The sequence below is a fragment of the Lolium perenne genome, chromosome 3, assembly GCF_019359855.2.
Source record: "Lolium perenne isolate Kyuss_39 chromosome 3, Kyuss_2.0, whole genome shotgun sequence".
Taxonomy (NCBI): Eukaryota; Viridiplantae; Streptophyta; class Magnoliopsida; order Poales; family Poaceae; genus Lolium; species Lolium perenne.
This window is the reverse complement of record NC_067246.2, coordinates 33,579,699-33,598,950: the sequence shown is the minus strand read 5'-3', so window position 1 is coordinate 33,598,950 and position 19,252 is coordinate 33,579,699. Positions and strand designations below refer to the sequence as shown.

Genomic DNA, 19,252 nt, shown 5'->3' with positions numbered 1-19,252 from the left:
GGACTAACTTTACATGACCGCGTTCATGAGACTTGTTCCTCGTTCGACATGCAACTTGTATTGCATAAGAGGCTTTGCGGGTGTCTGTCTCTCCTACTATAGTGAAGATTCAATTTACTCTTCTATTGAAAACATTAGTATCAACGTTGTGGTTCATGTTCGTAGGTAGATTAGATCTCTCTCGAAAACCCTAAACCACGTAAAATATGCAAACCAAATTAGAGACGTCTAACTTGTTTTTGCAGGGTTTGGTGATGTGATATGGCCATAATGTGATGATGAATATGTATGAGATGATCATTATTGTATTGTGGCAACCGGCAGGAGCCTTATGGTTGTCTTTAAATTTCATGTTGAGTAGTATTTCAAAGTAGTTGTAATAGTTGCTACATGGAGGACAATCATGAAGACGGCGCCATTGACCTTGACACTACGCCGACGATGATGGAGATCATGCCCGAAGATGATGGAGATCATGTCCGTGCTTTGGAGATGAAGATCAAAGGCGCAAAGACAAAAGGGCCATATCATATCAATATGAACTGCATGTGATGTTAATCCTTTTATGCATCTTATTTTGCTTAGATCGCGACGGTAGCATTATAAGATGATCCCTCACTAAAATCTCAAGATAATAAAGTGTTCATCCTTAGTAGCACCGTTGCCAAGACTTGTCGTTTCGAAGCATCTCGTGATGATCGGGTGTGATAGAATCAACAAGTGCATACAACGGGTGCAAGACAGTTTTGCACATGCGGATACTAAGGTGGCCTTGACGAGCCTAGCATGTACAGACATGGTCTCGGAACACGTGATACCGAAAGGTAGAGCATGAATCATATGGTTGATATGATGAACACTTTGAGTGTTCGCCATTAAAATCACACCTTGTCTCGTGATGATCGGACATAGGTGCGGTGGATTTGGTTCGTGTGATCACTAAGACAATGCGAGGGATATTGTTTTGAGTGGGAGTTCACCTAGATTTTTTTAATTATGTTGAATTAAAATTTGAACTCAATTTGTCATAAACTTAGTCTAAACTTTTGCAAATATATGTTGTAGAGATGGCGTCCCCAATCAATTTTAATCAGTTCCTAGAGAAAGAGAAACTTAAGAGCAACGGTAGCAACTTCACCGACTGGTTCCCTCATGTGAGGATCTTCCTCTCTGGCGGAAATCTGCAATATGTGCTTGATGCACCGCTAGGTGACCCTCCTGCAGAAACTGAAACCGATGAAGTAAAAGTTGTTTACGAGACTCGGAAAATTCGGTACTCTCAAGTTCAGTGTGCCATCCTGTGCAGTCTGGAATCCGATCTTCAAAAACGTTTTGAGCACCACGATCCTCATGAGTTGATGAAAGAGCTGAAAGCTATTTTTGAGACTCATGCGGCCGTGGAATGCTATGAAGCATCGAAACAATTCTTCAGCTGCATGATGGAAGAAGGCAGCTCCGTTAGTGAGCACATGCTCGCCATGACTGGGCATGCGAAGAAACTCAGTGACTTGGGAATAGTGATTCCTAACAGACTGGGGATTTATCGTGTCCTTCAATCACTGCCACCAAGTTACAAGAACTTTGTGATGAACTACAATATGCAGAACATGAACAAGGAGTTACCTGAACTCTTTGGCATGCTAAAAGCTGCTGAGATTGAGATCAAGAAAGAGCACCAAGTGTTGATGGTCAACAAGACCACCAGTTTCAAGAAACAGGGTAAGTCTAAGGGAAAATTCAAGAAGGGTGGCAAGAAAGCTGCCACGCCTTCTATGAAACCTAAGAACGGCCCTAAGCTTGATGCTGAGTGCTATTACTGCAAGGAGAAGGGACACTGGAAGCGTAATTGCTCCAAGTATATGGCTGATCTGAAGAGCGGCCTTGTCAAGAAGAAGAAAGAAGGTATATCTGATATACATGTTATAGATGTTTATCTCACTGGTTCTCGTTCTAGTACCTGGGTATTTGATACTGGTTCGGTTGCTCATATCTGTAACTCGAAATAGGAACTAAAGAATAAACGAAGACTACTGAAAGATGAAGTGACGATGCGCGTTGGAAATGGATCCAAAGTCGATATGATCGCTGTCGGCACACTTCCTCTACATCTACCTTCGGGATTAGTTTTAAGCCTAAATAATTATTATTTTGTACCCGCGTTGAGCATGAACATTATATCTAGATCTTGTTTAATGCAAGACGGTTATTCATTCAAGTCAGAGAATAATGGTTGTTCTATTTTTATGAATAATATCTTTTATGGTCGAGCACCACAAAAGAATGGCTTATTTCTGTTAGATCTCGATAGTAGTGATACACATATACATAACATTGATGCTAAGCGAATTAAATTGAATGATAATTCTACTTATATGTGGCACTGTCGTCTTGGTCATATTGGAGTGAAACGCATGAAGAAACTCCATACTGATGGATTACTTGAATCACTTGACTTTGAGTCACTTGATAGATGCGAAGCATGTCTAATGGGAAAAATGACAAAGACTCCATTTTCTGGTATGATGGAGCGAGCTACTGACTTATTGGAAATCATACATACCGATGTGTGTGGACCAATGAGCGTAGCATCGCGCGGTGGTTATCGTTATGTTCTAACCTTCACAGATGATCTGAGTAGATATGGATATATCTATTTCATGAAACATAAATCCGAAACTTTCGAGAAGTTTAAGGAATTCCAAAGTGAAGTAGAAAATCAACGTAACAAGAAGATCAAATTTCTACGATCTGATCGTGGAGGTGAATATCTGAGTTATGAGTTTGGCATGCATTTAAAGAAATGCGGAATACTTTCACAATTGACACCACCGGGAACACCTCAACGAAACGGTGTGTCCGAACGTCGTAATCGAACTCTCTTAGATATGGTTCGTTTTATGATGTCTCTTACTAATTTACCGTTATCATTTTGGAGTTATGCATTAGAGACAGCCGCATTCACTTTAAATAGAGCACCATCAAAATCCGTAGAAACGACACCTTATGAATTATGGTTTAATAAGAAACCTAAGCTGTCATTCCTGAAAGTTTGGGGTTGCGAAGCCTATGTAAAGAAGTTACAACCGGACAAGCTAGAACCCAAAGCGGAGAAATGCGTCTTCATAGGATACCCTAAGGAAACTATAGGGTATACTTTCTATCACAAATCCGAAGGCAAAATCTATGTTGCTAAGAACGGAACCTTTCTTGAGAAAGAATTTCTCACTAAAGAAGTGACTGGAAGAAAAGTAGAACTCGATGAGATTGATGAATCTATACTCGTTGATCAGAGTAGCGCAGTACCGGAAGTTGTACCAGTACCGCCTACACCGGCAACAGAGGAAGCTAATGATAATGATCATGAAACTTCGAACGAGGAAACTACTGAACCTCGCAGATCGACAAGGGAACGTACCACTCCTGATTGGTATGATCCTTGTCTAAATGTCATGATTGTGGATAACAATGATGAGGACCCTGCGACGTATGAAGAAGCGATGATGAGCCCAGATTCCAACAAATGGCAAGAAGCCATGAAATCCGAAATGGGATCCATGTATGATAACAAAGTATGGACTTTGGTAGACTTACCTGATAGCCGAAAGGCTGTCGAGAATAAATGGATCTTCAAGAGAAAAACAGATGCAGATGGTAATATTACTGTCTATAAAGCTCGACTTGTCGCAAAGGGTTTCCGACAAATTCAAGGAGTTGACTACGATGAGACTTTCTCACCTGTAGCGAAGCTAAAATCTGTGAGGATTTTGTTAGCAATAGCTGCATTTTTCGATTATGAGATTTGGCAGATGGATGTCAAAACGGCGTTCCTTAATGGAGACATTGAGGAAGAGTTATATATGGTACAACCCAAAGGTTTTGTCGATCCTAAAAATGCTGACAAAGTATGCAAACTTCAGCGTTCAATCTATGGACTGAAGCAAGCATCAAGAAGTTGGAACCGACGCTTCGATAAGGTGATCAAAGACTTCGGGTTTATACAGTGTCATGGAGAGGCCTGTATTTACAAGAAAGTGAGTGGGAGCTCTGTAGCATTCCTGATATTATATGTAGATGACATATTATTGATCGGGAATGATATAGAACTATTAGGCAGTGTTAAAGGTTATTTGAATAATAGTTTTTCAATGAAAGACCTTGGTGAAGCATCATATGTATTAGGCATCAAGATTTATAGAGATAGATCAAGACGCCTAATAGGGCTATCACAGAGTACATATCTGGACAAGATTCTAAAGAAGTTTAGAATGGACGAAAGTAAGAAAGGGTTCTTACCTATGTTACCAGGCAAAGTCTTGAGTAAGACTCAAGGACCGGCTACGGCAGAAGAAAGAGAAAGGATGAGTAAAATCCCCTATGCCTCGGCAGGAGGATCTATCATGTATGCCATGCTATGTACTAGACCGGATATAGCACATGTCTTTGTTAGTTTGACTAGCAGATATCAAAGTGATCCAGGAATGGAACACTGGACAGCGGTCAAGAATATCCTGAAGTACTTGAAAAGAACTAAGGATATGTTTCTTTGTTATGGAGGTGACCAAGAGCTCGTTGTAAGTGATTACACCGATGCAAGTTGGAACACTGATCCTGATGACTCTAAGTCACAATCTGGGTACGTGTTTATATTGAATGGTGCTGCGATGGTGGGCAAGCTCGAAGCGGTGCACGGTGGCGAAGTCTTCAACAGAATCGAGTACATAGCGGCTTCGCAGGCTTCATCAGAAGCGGTATGGATGAAGAGGTTCATTGTAGAGCTCGGTGTGGTTCCTAGTGCATTGGACCCATTAATCATTTACTGTGATAACATGGGTGCCATCGCCAATGCACAAGAGCCAAGGTCACACAAGAGGCTGAAGCATATCAAGCTGCGTTACCACTCGATTCGCGAGTACATCGAAGATGGAGAAGTAAAGATTTGCAAAGTACACACTGATCTGAATGTAGCAGATCCGTTGACTAAAGCTCTCCCTAGGGCAAAGCATGACCAACACCAGAATGCCATGGGTGTTAGGTATATTACAATGTAATCTAGATTATTGACTCTAGTGCAAGTGGGAGACTGAAGGAGATATGCCCTAGAGGCAATAATAAAGTGGTTATTATTTATATCTTTATGTTTATGATAAATTTTCATATATCATGCTATAATTGTATTAACCGAAACATTAGTACATGTGTGATATGTAGACAACAAGAAGTCCCTAGTATGCCTCTTAAACTAGTTTGTTGATTAATGGATGATTAGTTTCATAATCATGAACATTGGATGTTATTAATAACAAGGTTATGTCATTATATGAATGATGTAATGGACACACCCAATTAAGCGTAGCATAAGATCTCGTCGTTAAGTTATTTGCTATAAGCTTTCGATACATAGTTACCTAGTCCTTATGACCATGAGATCATGTAAATCACTTATACCGGAAAGGTACTTTGATTACACCAAACACCACTGCGTAAATGGGTGGCTATAAAGGTGGGATTAAGTATCCGGAAAGTATGAGTTGAGGCATATGGATCAACAGTGGGATTTGTCCATCCCGATGACGGATAGATATACTCTGGGCCCTCTCGGTGGAATGTCGTCTAATGTCTTGCAAGCATATGAATGAGTTCATAAGAGACCACATACCACGGTACGAGTAAAGAGTACTTGTCAGGAGACGAGGTTGAACAAGGTATAGAGTGATACCGAAGATCAAACCTCGGACAAGTAAAATATCGCGTGACAAAGGGAATTGGTATTGTATGTGAATGGTTCATTCGATCACTAAAGTCATCGTTGAATATGTGGGAGCCATTATGGATCTCCAGATCCCGCTATTGGTTATTGGTCGGAGTGAGTACTCAACCATGTCCGCATAGTTCACGAACCGAAGGGTGACACACTTAAAGTTGGATGTTGAAATGGTAGTACTTGAATATGGAATGGAGTTCGAATATTTGTTCGGAGTCCCGGATGAGATCCCGGACATCATGAGGAGTTCCGGAATGGTCCGGAGAATAAGATTCATATATAGGATGTCATTTTATGTGAATTAAAATGTCGCGGAAGGTTCTATGGAAGGTTCTAGAAGGTTCTAGAAAAGTCCGGAAGAAACCACCAAGGAAGGTGGAGTCCACATGGGACTCCACCTCCATGGCCGGCCAACCCTAGTGGGGGAGGAGTCCCAAGTGGACTCCCCCTTAGGGGGCCGGCCAACCCCCCATATGGGAGGTGGAACTCCCACCTCTAGTGGGAGTCCTAGCTTGGCTAGGTTTCCCCTCCATATGGAAGGTTTTTGGTTCGGGTCTTATTCGAAGACTTGGAGACCAACTCTTGGGAATCCACCTATATAATGAGGGGCCAAGGGAGGGGGCCGGCCACCCCAAGACCACAAGCTGGCCGCCCCCCTTGAAGTGGCCGGCCACCCCCTCCCAAACCCTAGCCGCCCCCCTCTCCTCCATATCTCCCGCGTAGCTTTAGCAAAGCTCCGCCGGAGTTCTCCACCGCCACCGACACCACGCCGTCGTGCTGTCGGATTCAAGAGGAGCTACTACTTCCGCTGCCCGCTGGAACGGGAGGTGGACGTCGTCTTCATCAACAACCGAACGTGTGACCGAGTACGGAGGTGCTGCCCGTTCGTGGCGCCGGAACCGATCGTGATCAAGATCTTCTACGCGCTTTTGCAAGCGGCAAGTGAACGTCTACCGCAGCAACAAGAGCCTCCTCTTGTAGGCTTTGGAATCTCTTCAAGGGTGAGACTCGATAAACCCCTCGTTGCTACCGTCTTCTAGATAGCATCTTGGCTTGGATTGCGTGTTCGCGGTAGGAAAATTTTTGTTTTCTATGCAACGTTATCCTACAATTTTGCCAACACCGATTATTTTACCATTGATAGTAGGAGGTGTAGCAACATGTGAAGCATTATCATTACTAGTGGTGGTAATAGTCCGAACTTTAGCTACATCATTCTCTTTAGCATTTTCTTCTTTTTCCCACCTAGCACGCAATTCGGCCATCAATCTAATATTCTCATTAATTCTAATTTGGATGGCATTTGCTGTAGCAAATGACTTAATATCTTTATGTTCATTAGGCATAACTTTCAATTTTAAAAGATCAACATCAGCAGCAAGACTATCAACTTTAGAAGCAAGAATATCAATTTTACCAAGCTTTTCTTCAACAGATTTGTTAAAAGCAGTTTGTGTACTAATAAATTCTTTAAGCATGTCTTCAAGACCAGGGGTACATTCCTATTATTGTTGTAAGAATTACCATAACCATTACCATTATTAGAAGGATATGGCCTATAGTTGTTACTAGAATTATTCCGATAAGCACTGTTGTTGAAATTATTATTTTTAATGAAGTTCACATCAACATGCTCTTCTTGAGCAACCAATGAAGCTAAAGGAACATTATTAGGATCAACATTAGATCTACCATTCACAAGCATAGACATAATAGCATCAATCTTATCACTCAAGGAGGAGGTTTCTTCAACAGAATTTACCTTCTTACCTTGTGGAGCTCTTTCCGTGTGCCATTCAGAGTAATTGGTCATCATATCTTCAAGAATCTTTGTTGCGGCGCCTAGAGTGATTGACATAAAAGTACCTCCAGCAGCTGAATCCAATAAGTTCCGCGAAGAAAAATTCAATCCTACATAGAAGGTTTGGATGATCATCCAAGTAGTCAGTCCATGGGTTGGGCAATTCTTGACCAAAGATTTCATTCTTTCCCATTCTTGGGCAACATGCTCATTATCCAATTGCTTAAAATTTATTATGCTACTTCTCAAAGATATAATTTTAGCAGGAGGATAATATCTACCAATGAAAGCATCCTTACATATAGTCCATGAATCAATACTATTCTTAGGCAAAGATAGCAACCAATCTTTAGCTCTTCCTCTTAATGAGAAAGGAAACAATTTTAATTTTATAATTTCACCATCTACATCCTTATACTTTTGCATTTCACATAGTTCAACAAAATTATTAAGATGGGCAGCAGCATCATCAGAACTAACACCAGAAAATTGCTCTCTCAAAACAAGATTTAATAAAGCAGATTTAATTTCAAAAAATTCTGTTGTAGTAGCAGGTGGAGCAATAGGTGTGCATAGGAAATCATTATTATTTGTGCTAGTGAAGTCACACAACTTAGTATTTTCAGGAGTACCCATTTTAGCAATAGTAAATAAAGCAAACTAAATAAAGTAAATGCAAGTAACTAATTTTTTGTGTTTTTAATATGGAGAACGCAAGCAAGATAGTAAATAAAGTAAATGCAAGTAACTAATTTTTTTGTATTTTTGATATAATGAGCAAACAAAGCAGTAAATAAAATAAAGTAAAGCAAGACAAAAACAAAGTAAAGAGATTGGAAGTGGAGACTCCCCTTGCAGCGTGTCTTGATCTCCCCGGCAACGGCGCCAGAAAAAGAGCTTGATACGCGTGAAGCACACGTCCGTTGGGAACCCCAAGAGGAAGGTGTGATGCGTACAGCAGCAAGTTTTCCCTCAGTAAGAAACCAAGGTTATCGAACCAGTAGGAGTCAAGAAGCACGTGAAGGTTGATGGTGGCGGAGTGTAGTGCGGCGCAACACCAGGGATTCCGGCGCCAACGTGGAACATGCACAACACAATCAAAGTACTTTGCCCCAACGTAACAGTTAGGTTGTCAATCTCACCGGCTTGCTGTAACAAAGGATTAGATGTATAGTATGGAAGATGATGTTTGCAAAGAACAATAAGAACAATGTTTGCAGTAGATTGTATTCGATGTAAAAGAATGGACCGGGGTCCACAGTTCACTAGTGGTGTCTCTCCAATAAGAAATAGCATGTTGGGTGAACAAATTACAGTTGGGCAATTGAAAAATAAAGAGGACATAACAATACACATACATATCATGATGAGTAGTGTGAAATTCAATTGGGTATTACGACAAAGTACATAGACCGCTATCCAGCATGCATCTATGCCTAAAAAGTCCACCTTCAGGTTAGCATCCGCACCCCTTCCAGTATTAAGTTGCAAACAACAGACAATTGCATCAAGTATGGTGCGTAATGTAATCAACACAAATATCCTTAGACAAAGCATTGATGTTTTATCCCTAGTGGCAACAGCACATCCACAACCTTAGAACTTTCTGTCATTGTCCCAGATTAAATAGAGGCATGAACCCACTATCGAGCATAAATACTCCCTCTTGGAGTCACAAGTATCAACTTGGCCAGAGCCTCTACTAGCAACGGAGAGCATGCAAGATCTTAAACAACACATATAGATTGATAATCAACATAACATAGTATTCCATATTCGTCGGATCCCAACAAACACAACATGTAGCATTACAAATAGATGATCTTGATCATGTTAGGCAGCTCACAAGATCGAACAATGATAGCACATGAGGAGAAGACAACCATCTAGCTACTGCTATGGACCCATAGTCCAGGGGTGAACTACTCACACATCAATCCGGAGGCAATCATGGTGATGAAGAGTCCTCCGTGAGATGGTTCCCCTCTCCGGCAGGGTGCCGGAGGCGATCTCCTGAATCCCCCGAGATGGGATTGGCGGCGGCGTCTCTGGAAGGTTTTCCGTATCGTGGCTCTCGGTACTGGGGTTTTCTCGACGAAGGCTTTAAGTAGGCGGAAGGGTAGAGTCGGAGGGCTGACATGGGCCCCACACGCTAGGGCGGCGCGGGCCCAGCCCTGGCCGCGCGGCCCTGGCGAGGCGGCGCCTCGTCGCCCCACTTCGTATCCCCCTCGGTCTTCTGGAAGCTTCGTGGAAAAATAAGACCCTGGGCGTTGATTTCGTCCAATTCCGAGAATATTTCCTTTGTAGGATTTCTGAAACCAAAAACAGCAGAAAACAACAACTGGCTCTTCGGCATCTTGTCAATAGGTTAGTGCCGGAAAATGCATAAATATGACAAAAAGTGTGTATAAAACATGTGAGTATCATCAATAAAGTAGCATGGAACATAAAAAATTATAGATACGTTTGAGACGTATCAGCGGGACCGACGCATGAGCAACACAAAAAAATTCCACCCCTCCCGCCACATCACGCCTCTCCCGCCACAACCCGTCCTACAGCCGCACATTTTTTCCCTGCCAAAAGGTTTCACTGCCTCTCCCACCGATTAATTTCTCCCTCCCGTTGTTGCTACTATCTCCCTCCCGCTGCCTCTACCCTCTCCAATCCATGGCGCCGCCGATAGGCCCCAAAAAAAAAGTCAGCAAAGTGGCCACCAAGCCGTCGGGCAATGTGGCATCGACGAATGGGCTGAAGGCGCCCTTTGCAAAGCCGCAGAATGCACCTACGGTGAGGAAGAAGCCGGAAGGCTGTACTGATGAAATGTGGGAGCAAGACTGCCTGCGGCACAAGCTATCTACGGTGGAGCGGAGAGGATGGCGGGTGGTGGAGCAGGAGAAGAAGTCGGTGGCGGCCATCGCGTACATTCCGGGAGCGATGTCCCCATCGACACCCGGTTTCTTCAACGAGGGCCCCTCTGCCACTCCCAGGTGCGTGACACCGAACTTGTCGTCGCGGTACAAGGATGCGCTCTGCAAGGCGGCTTCAACCCCAATGCCGTGATCTACTCCCCGGCGTACGACCCAACACCCCAGCGCCAGCCAGGCCCCGGTGCGGACGGCGCCCCGTTCACTTGCCGCAGTGGTCCGCTCGAATTCGAGGGCGCTGGTTGTTCGTTCGGGTGGGAGGAGGAGGAGGACGAGGTGGAGGATGAGGGGGTGGAGGACGACGACGACGATGATGAAGAGGGCAACGACGAAGAGGACGACGGGGACGAGGATTCCGCGGAGGATGCAAAGGATCACGTGGAGGGTTGACGTGGCCAGCGTGAGGAAGAAGAAGGCGACCTCGGGCACGCGAGGCCCCAAGTGGAAGGTTCTGGAGGATGAATGTCTCTGCGAGTCGTGGTCGACAGACATCGGCATCAACCAAAAGTACGTGAAGTATTGGGCGAGGATCAAGGCGGAGTTCGATGAGCGCAAGCTAGTCAACAAGGATTACCACACGATGACAATGAAGAGGATACAAAAGGAAATATCGACGCGCTGGGCTGTCATCCAGGCGTCAGTGAACATGTTCCATGAGTTCCATAACGATCTCGAGACCAGAGGCGACAACGGCGCGAACGCCAACGATACCTCTTTCTACGAAAAGTTTTAGCGACTAGTTTAATCACGATCCGATTGTGCTTCCTTTGATTAGTTCAACCGCTCCATGGGGATGTACTGGAAGAACTCGGAAGGGTGTAGGCCTTTCGTGCTGATGCATTGCTATAGAAAGCTCAAAATGAATGAGAAATGGCGGTTGACGCGTATTTCGTTATCGAAGGGGAAAGATGGCATTGATTTGGAGATGCCGCTCGTAACATCGGCAGGGCACCCTTTTGGCAATAAGGCTACCAAGGCCGCCTTGACCGCCGTAGCGGCGACCGAGAAGATACAGGCGTCGATCACACAGTGCCTCATCGAGGTTTCCTTGACCCTGCTCTCCCGCGACAAAAAGACCAACGAGAGGTGAACGATGTTGCTCAAGAGGCAAGAAGAGAAGATGGAGCTCAAGAAACGCAAGGAGTGGATGTCCGTGCTGACCGTGTCGATAAGTAGAATGTCTCCCCAGAAACGGGCGGCACACAACTTCTATAAAGGCATAATCCTCGACAACATCGAAGCCAAAATGGTGACGGCCGAGGCAGCGGCAGCGACCCTACCCCTGGAGGCAGAGCCAGCACCAGCAGGCGCGTCAGCGTCTGCTAGTACTCCTGTGTCGGTAGCATTGACATCTGCATCGGCGTCGGCCTCAGCGTCAGCGACAGAGCAGACAACACCGGACAGAGCACGACCGGTTTTTAATATAATCGCAGGTCCAGTAATTTGATCGCGGCTACTTCGATCGCGACGACTTCGGCGGGAATGATCTCTTTGAAATATAAACTATTTTAATTTCTATTTGGGGACCGGTTTGAGAGACGCGGCTAGGAAGCGACGTCCTCAAACGTCGGCACAAAGAAAATGTGTCCCCCAAACGTTAGTTTTGACGCTGTTCGGGGACTCTTTAGGAGACAGCGGCTGAAGATGCTAAGTGAACCCTGAGATGTAAGTGAGACAACCACCCAAACTGATGAAGGTGAGATCGACGGCAGCCGGAGCCTTCGCTCGACCGGGAGCATTTTCCAAAGAAGAAAAGCTATCCCCTTCCAAGACCAATCTCTCGCTCTGCCGGCCCTTCTATCCTGGCGGCGGCGCCCCCTCCCTCCTGACGGTGTCGCAGGCGCAACTCTCCTATTCCTGACAACCCCCCTGACCGACCCACACCCCGGTACGTCCTCTCCTTCTCCCGACCCGTTTCGTGCTCAGACCTACCGCCGCCGCTGCCCTAGTTTAGCGTCACTCTCACATTTATCTTTATTGTGTTTTTAGCAATGGAGTTAGAATTAGTATTATCTGCTCAATCGTTTGCTCTTTACTTCTCGTTGAGTAATTGTTGGCGTTTGTTTTAGCTGGTCAGTTGTTGTCTGCGTCCAGCCCTTTTAAACAGGCACCGCCCTCCGGCTTTGTGCTTTTCTTCTTTGGCTTGTCGCTTGAAGAGGCTAGAGGATAAAAAACCCAGTCGAAGTTCCATTTGCAGTGAGTATAGAAGCCAGTGTATTCATCCTGTGTCCACGCTAGCTGTCTGGACATCGAATTGGGATGTGGCCAGAAAAAATAGCGTCAGGGAGTGTGTCAGGTTATATGGGCTATCCCAGTCAATCAGGCTGTTTAGATAACTCATGCGATCATTCTTGCCACCGAGAATCAGAGAGATCCGGTGCTTGATTCAGAGCATTATTGATCACTGTGGGAATGCTGGGCCAGAGTTGTTTGACTTGTGGCAGCTATGTTGGTCAGCAATTTGTGTGGGTCGATGACATTGCTACAAGTTTATGTCGCAATCAACCGTATTTTCATAGTTTTTTCAATGTTTGAGGATAGACAATGCAAGCGGGAAACCTTCTCTCTAAAGCTCTGAACTGGCATCCGAAGCTAGGAGGGAATGACGGTACTCTGCCTTGTATTGCCCTTACTTGGATTAGGGAAGAAGAAAGGGCTTAGACCATAACTCGTTGATCTTATCTTCTATGCCCGGGAAGGAGGAGTCGATAGAGAGAGCTGTGGATGAGCCGGACGTATTGGTGCTGCTTCCCCTTTCCGGACACATACATCGAGAATCTACTGAAAAGAAAAGATTTGTTGTATTCCCTGCCCCCTACAATTCCAAACAAGGAGTTGAGGAATAGGAGGATAATCCCCAGGCAAACAATTAGGGTTCTAGATTCACTGGGCAGAGAAGAGAGAATAGTATCCTCTCACAGTAGGTGACGTTTTGGGCGAACTCACAAGACTCCTAATTAATTCCCCACGACAGGAAAATAGAAAGAGCACAAGACTTTTAAGCACCTTAGGGGTTTATGTATAAAGCTTGCCTCGAGTCAACACTTCTCACTTTACATTGAGGCCAATAAAGTTGCAGTTAACTTGCGTGTCTGCAACTTCTTGCTGAAGCGCTTAATTGAGAGGAATCAAATCATGTATGCAAATAGTTTGTTTGATGATATGAAGAGTTATGGTCTTTCACCAAATGTCTACTCTTATTCAGTTTTGATGAGTATATATACACATGGAGCTAAGCTATGCATAGAGGAAGCTTCGGAGTTTCTTTCTGAAATGGAAACGGAAGGTGTCAGGCTGAATGCTGCAACCTATGTACTTACCTCTATGGGCTTTGCCGTGCTAGACAGGTGACATCTGCATGGAACTTTCTTCAAATGCTTCTTCAGAGAGGCTACCCTTGCAATAGTTATTGTTTTAATGCAGTTCTTCATGGTTTCTGTCACAAGGGTCAAGTTCACAAAGCCATAGAAGTGCTTGATGGGATGAAGAAGTATGGGTTTGTCCCAGATATTCACAGCCGCAACATATTTGTTGAAGGGTTATGCAAACGAGGGTATTTCTTGACTTGCTATGACGTGCTTGATGAAATGGCAAGGAATGAGATCGCTCCTACCCTTGTGAGTTGGATTTTGCTTTTACATGGTCTTTGCAGAGCTGGAAATGTTTACTTGGCATTTGGGCTTTTCAGTTGGCTCAAAGACAAAGGTTTCAAGCATGACAGTATAGTTTACATTATCTTTCTTCATGGTTGCTGCCAACATCTAGATCTAGAGATATGCTATGACCTTTGGAATGACATGGTTCATCATAATTTTGTTCTGAATGTTCTTACAGTAGTTTGATATATGCATAATGTAGGCACAATCATCTTAAAGAAGCATTCGGGGTATTTGAGCTTATGCTTGAGAATGGGACAAGTCCCAACATTGTGACCTGCACAATTCTTGTTGATGGCTACATCAATGAAGGGCTAATTGGTGAAACTTTCCTATTCCTGGATAAAGTAAAGTAGTTTTGGATTGTCCCCTACCATTGTACATACAGAGTTATCATCAATGGCCTGTGCAAGGTCAAGAAATGTCATGATGTGTGGGGATTTCTTGCAGACATGATAAGAAAGGAGCTATTTTCCTGATACTGTGCTTTACAGTATTATTATTGATGGTTTGTGAAAGCTTTGAATCTGCAGGCTCTGAGGCTTTATTGTAAAATGTACAATGTGCGGACAGATCCTAATATCTTTACATATTCTAGCCTCATAAATGGTTTGTGTCATGACAATAGATTTCCTGAGGTTATGAAGTTGCTTAAGCATATGCCTGCAAATGGGCTGACACTATACAGGACTCTATACATCTCCAACTCGGTACTATTGCAAGTGTTCAAACATGAAGGCAGCTCTGGAAATCTTTAGAGAGATGGAAACAAGGATTTATCAGCAGATTTTTTTGTGTGCACTTGTTTAATTGGTGGCTTCAGTAAAGTCCTTGCGATGGATGATGCAGAATTGTTTATGGAAGAAAGGCAGAAAAGGGAGCGTAAACCTACTGTAGTAAGTAGTAACTTTGTAAATTGATACTTCAAAATTGAAGATGAGAAAATAGCCAAGGAGATGTACAACAGTACACTTCAGGCAGGCATTGCACCAGATGCCAAAGCTGAGTTGTATATTGGGCTTTCATAATGATGGATATGGTTTAGGTGATACTCGGGAAGAAAAAGATGTATCATACGTATAGAGCTCTGTGAACTTTGTAAGAGGTATGGTTTCATAAAGGTGATGGGCTCATGTATTTTGGCATCAAATTTTAGTTCCATTTGTTTCCTTCGCTGCAGTCAAGGCCGTCATTTGAACTAAGGAGAGAAAGAAATAAACCAGATTTTTTCACGTTGGTGATCTGATGTGATAATTGCAGGTTAGATATTGGCTCACGCAAATAAACAGTATATTAGGACTGCATATAAAATACATTTTAATTTATTTGATTTATCATTTCAGGGACTCCTTTTCTGCTGGGTAACAAGTCTGGCGATTGATTTCAACATTGTTCTGCTTAAGGTTAGTTGGTCTGCTGGAAAACACAAAGCTATTGAATATTTACTTTTGGAAGAACTCAGTAAGTTAGATGAAGAGGTAAGAATCAATTTATCACATGATAGATATTGTAAAAGAAATATTATTATAACGAGATTTATACTAATAGATGCTATTTTAACTTTTGTACCTCTCATCATGATTGACCTAAAGCTACCGAACACCAGCTTGTTAGCGTAATGCTATTTCTCCAAACTAGGAATATACTGGCTCTAAAACTGGCTTGCACCATTATTTATTTTTTGTTCTGCTTTTATTTTGAAAATAAGCATGGTGTAAGCTTTCGTAAGCTACTATTGTACTGAGCATTATGTTATATTATGAACTTCAAATAAATTCTAATAATTGTACCACATTTTTATTAGAGGCTTATATAGCTTCCTGCTTTACCTCTTTATGGTGGTATTATTATTGGACCTGTCAATGTTATGAATAATGCATTTCCATTTTTGATGTTTCTTGTGAGAGCAGATAACATTATCTCTTAAGGATAATAAGCCATGAAACTAAGCTAGATAAGCATTCATGTCTTAGGATTTGTTACCTTCCCTTATTTGAAGTCAGGAGAGATAAGAAAATGATATGTTAAGGTCTATAGTTAATTTCAAGTCCTGCAGTTATAGCATTATCTATGCATGCTTCGATAAGTTAGAATGTTAGCTCTGATCATATTTTCGGTTTCAGCATTAGTATTTCACACATGGCGTATTAACTGTATTCCCATGCAAAAATAAATAAACATCTGTTTATTTTTGAAGTACGTAAAATTGGCAATGTACAATACTATAGTTTGTCGATCGTTTTTTTCTGACGCGTCTACTGCAAAAAGTTGATTACATAATTATGATAAAAATGTTATATGCCATTGCCCTTCAGCTGAAATTTGAGTGTGCCTATGCTCATTTACCTGTTACTATTTTTTGTTTACGTACCTTTCCGTGCAATCATTGTGGATAGAAATAGGCATGCATACACCACTCCCACAATCTGAACCTAATTAATTGTTGGATGAGGGTTTTTTATAGTGGGTTTTGTCTTATGTCCATGACACTCGTGAAAGAAGATCTCTGCAGTATGATAATAAATCGATCAATATATCATATATGTCAGACATATCAAAATAAATTTGGCGGTCAGTTCGACAGAAAATGATGAATTAAGAGTTCTACCGCACAAGTCACATGCTTACTCTATATGAATGCTACTTTATTCATGTGACTTCCGATAAATACATATTAGTAAGACATTTATAAATAAAGAAGATAAGATCATCTCAATGAATATAATCCATGGAAGCATCAGCACCCTGTCTGAGTGACTGCATGTTTCATAAGTATGAACCGGGGCGGGACGATGAAAAATCTGAGACTCTTTAACACCAGTAGGCACAGACACTGTGACACCAAGTAATATCTTCAATCCAGTGTGGTCATAACATCGGTTGGTTCACAATTTGTCTCCTCTTTTCACCCTCAGGTTCAACATCACATTTCCCTATCTACCGGCCTTAAGTTGTCTCTCATAGATGCACCACTTTCTCTGCTTTTGATATCATACCCACTTACCCTCCAAACCCTCTGTCTCCTTATTCCACATCCACTTCAGATGAAATCCCATGGCCTCAACTTTTACCAACCGTCCTTGATAACCTGGTGTTTAAACCGACATTCTTCACACGTCCTTTCCCCATTCTTTTTTTTTTCGAGAAAACGCAAAGGACTCTTTGCATTTCATTTCATTGGAAAGATAGAAGTTTTACAATCGTCCCCTAAGAGGCAGGGTACATGAGCAGGGATTTAATGTACATCCCAGGTCGTCGGTAGCAAGATGCGCAGGCCTAAGGCACCAGCTCTTGCCCACAGCCTAGCCTCGTCCGTGATCAAGCCAATCCTAGCGGTGACAGAAGGTTGGGCACCCTCGAAAACGCAGTCGTTCCGCTGCTTCCATACCATCCAGGGAATGAGCAGGGCCATGGAGGAAAGTCCTTTGCGCATGGGTTTGGGAACATGCTGTCTAGAGTCCTGCCACCAATCGAGGAGAGTGGCGTCGCGGCTGGGTGCGGCACAGGGTAGCCGTAGCCAGGCGATGATCTCATGCCAAACCTGCCTTGCGAAGGGGCATCCAATGATCAGATGGTGTATGGTCTCGGGCTCCTGATTGCACAAAGGGCAGGCGGTGTGGTGCGGTAATCCTCGTCTGGCCAAGCGATCGGCGGTCCAACAGCGGTCCAAGTCGGTGAGCCAATGGAAGAACTTGACACGCGGCGGCGCCCAACACTTCCAGATCATCCTCCACGAAGGGGAGGCGGTGGAACCGTGGAAGGAGGCCAAGTAGCAGGATTTCGCCGTGTATGTGCCACTGGCCGTCCATTTCCAAAGCAGGGTGTCGGGTTCCTCGCTAAGCGTGGTGTGCTCGATGGCCATCCAGATGCGCAGATATTGGCCAATCTCATGCACACCAAGAGTGCCATGGATGTCCCTTGCCCAGCTGTGTCCCTGGAGCCCGTCAGCAACGGTCCTTGTCCGCCTTCGGCGCTTGGGGATGCACTCATAAAGCAAGGGCGCAAGCTCTCTGATAGAGCGGCCTTGGATCCAGCGATCCTCCCAGAAGAGGGCAGTGGCTTCGTTGCCGAGCGACATCGTGGTGGAGGCGAAGAATAGGGCGCGCTCTTCAGCAGAAAACTGCAAGTCAAGGCCGCTCCAAGCTCTGTTGATGTCCGTGCGAGAGAACCACAACCATCGCATTCGCAAAGCCAGCCCCGTGCGCTCCAGGTCATGCACGCCTAAGCCACCAAGCGAGATCGGTCGGCAGACACGGCGCCAAGAGACATGGCAATTGCCGCCGTTGGCCTCCTCGCGCCCCACCCAGAGAAAACCCCTTTCAATCCTCTCAAGCTGCTTGAGAGACATTTTAGGCGGCGCGTGCACGAGCAGCTGATGAAGCGGCACCGCTCCCAGGATGGACTTGACGAAGGCGAGGCGCCCAGCTTTGTTCATCAGCCGGGCCTTCCAAGCGGGCAAGCAGCCTGCAACCCTGTCGACGACAGGCTGTAATTGCGCAGCGGTGGGGCGGCAAATGTGCAGCGGGATGCCCAGGTATGTGATCGGCAGATCAACGATGGGGCATGCTCAGTCGCCGGCGCGGCCTCTTCCTCGCTGCAGCGCAAGAGGGAGGCAGAACTCTTGGCGTAGTTGACCTGCAGACCTGACACCCTGCCGAACAGGTGCAGGATTTCCTTGACAGCGATGACATCTCCCTCGGAGGGGTGGCAGAATAGTACCACATCATCGGCGTAGGGAGACGGCGGGCACCGGGCGTCGTGGGTGGAGCTGCTGCAGGATGCCGGCGTCAATCGCACGCTTGATGATCTTGCTGAGGACGTCCACGGCGAGCACGAACAGCTGTGGCGATAGAGGGTCGCCTTGACGGAGCCCTCTTCGGTGCCAGATGGGCGGCCCAGGCTCACCATTGATGAGCACTCTAGTGCTAGCCGAGGAAAGCAGGATTGCCAGCCACTCAAGGAATCTGTCCCCAAAGCCGTGTTGGCGCAGAACCTCGAACAAGAACGGCCAAGACAAAGAGTCAAAGGCACGCGCGAGATCGAGTTTGAGCAGGACTCGGGGTGCTCCAAGTTGGTGCAGCAGGCGTGCAGATTGCTTGACAAGGAT

General features: G+C 44.5%; 1 pseudogene; it reads left to right on the top strand.

Annotated features, from left to right (window-relative positions):
* The first annotated feature begins 11,582 nt into the window (after positions 1 to 11,582).
* Positions 11,583 to 17,820, top strand: LOC127340777 (uncharacterized; annotated as a pseudogene).
* Positions 17,821 to 19,252: the final 1,432 nt, after the last annotated feature.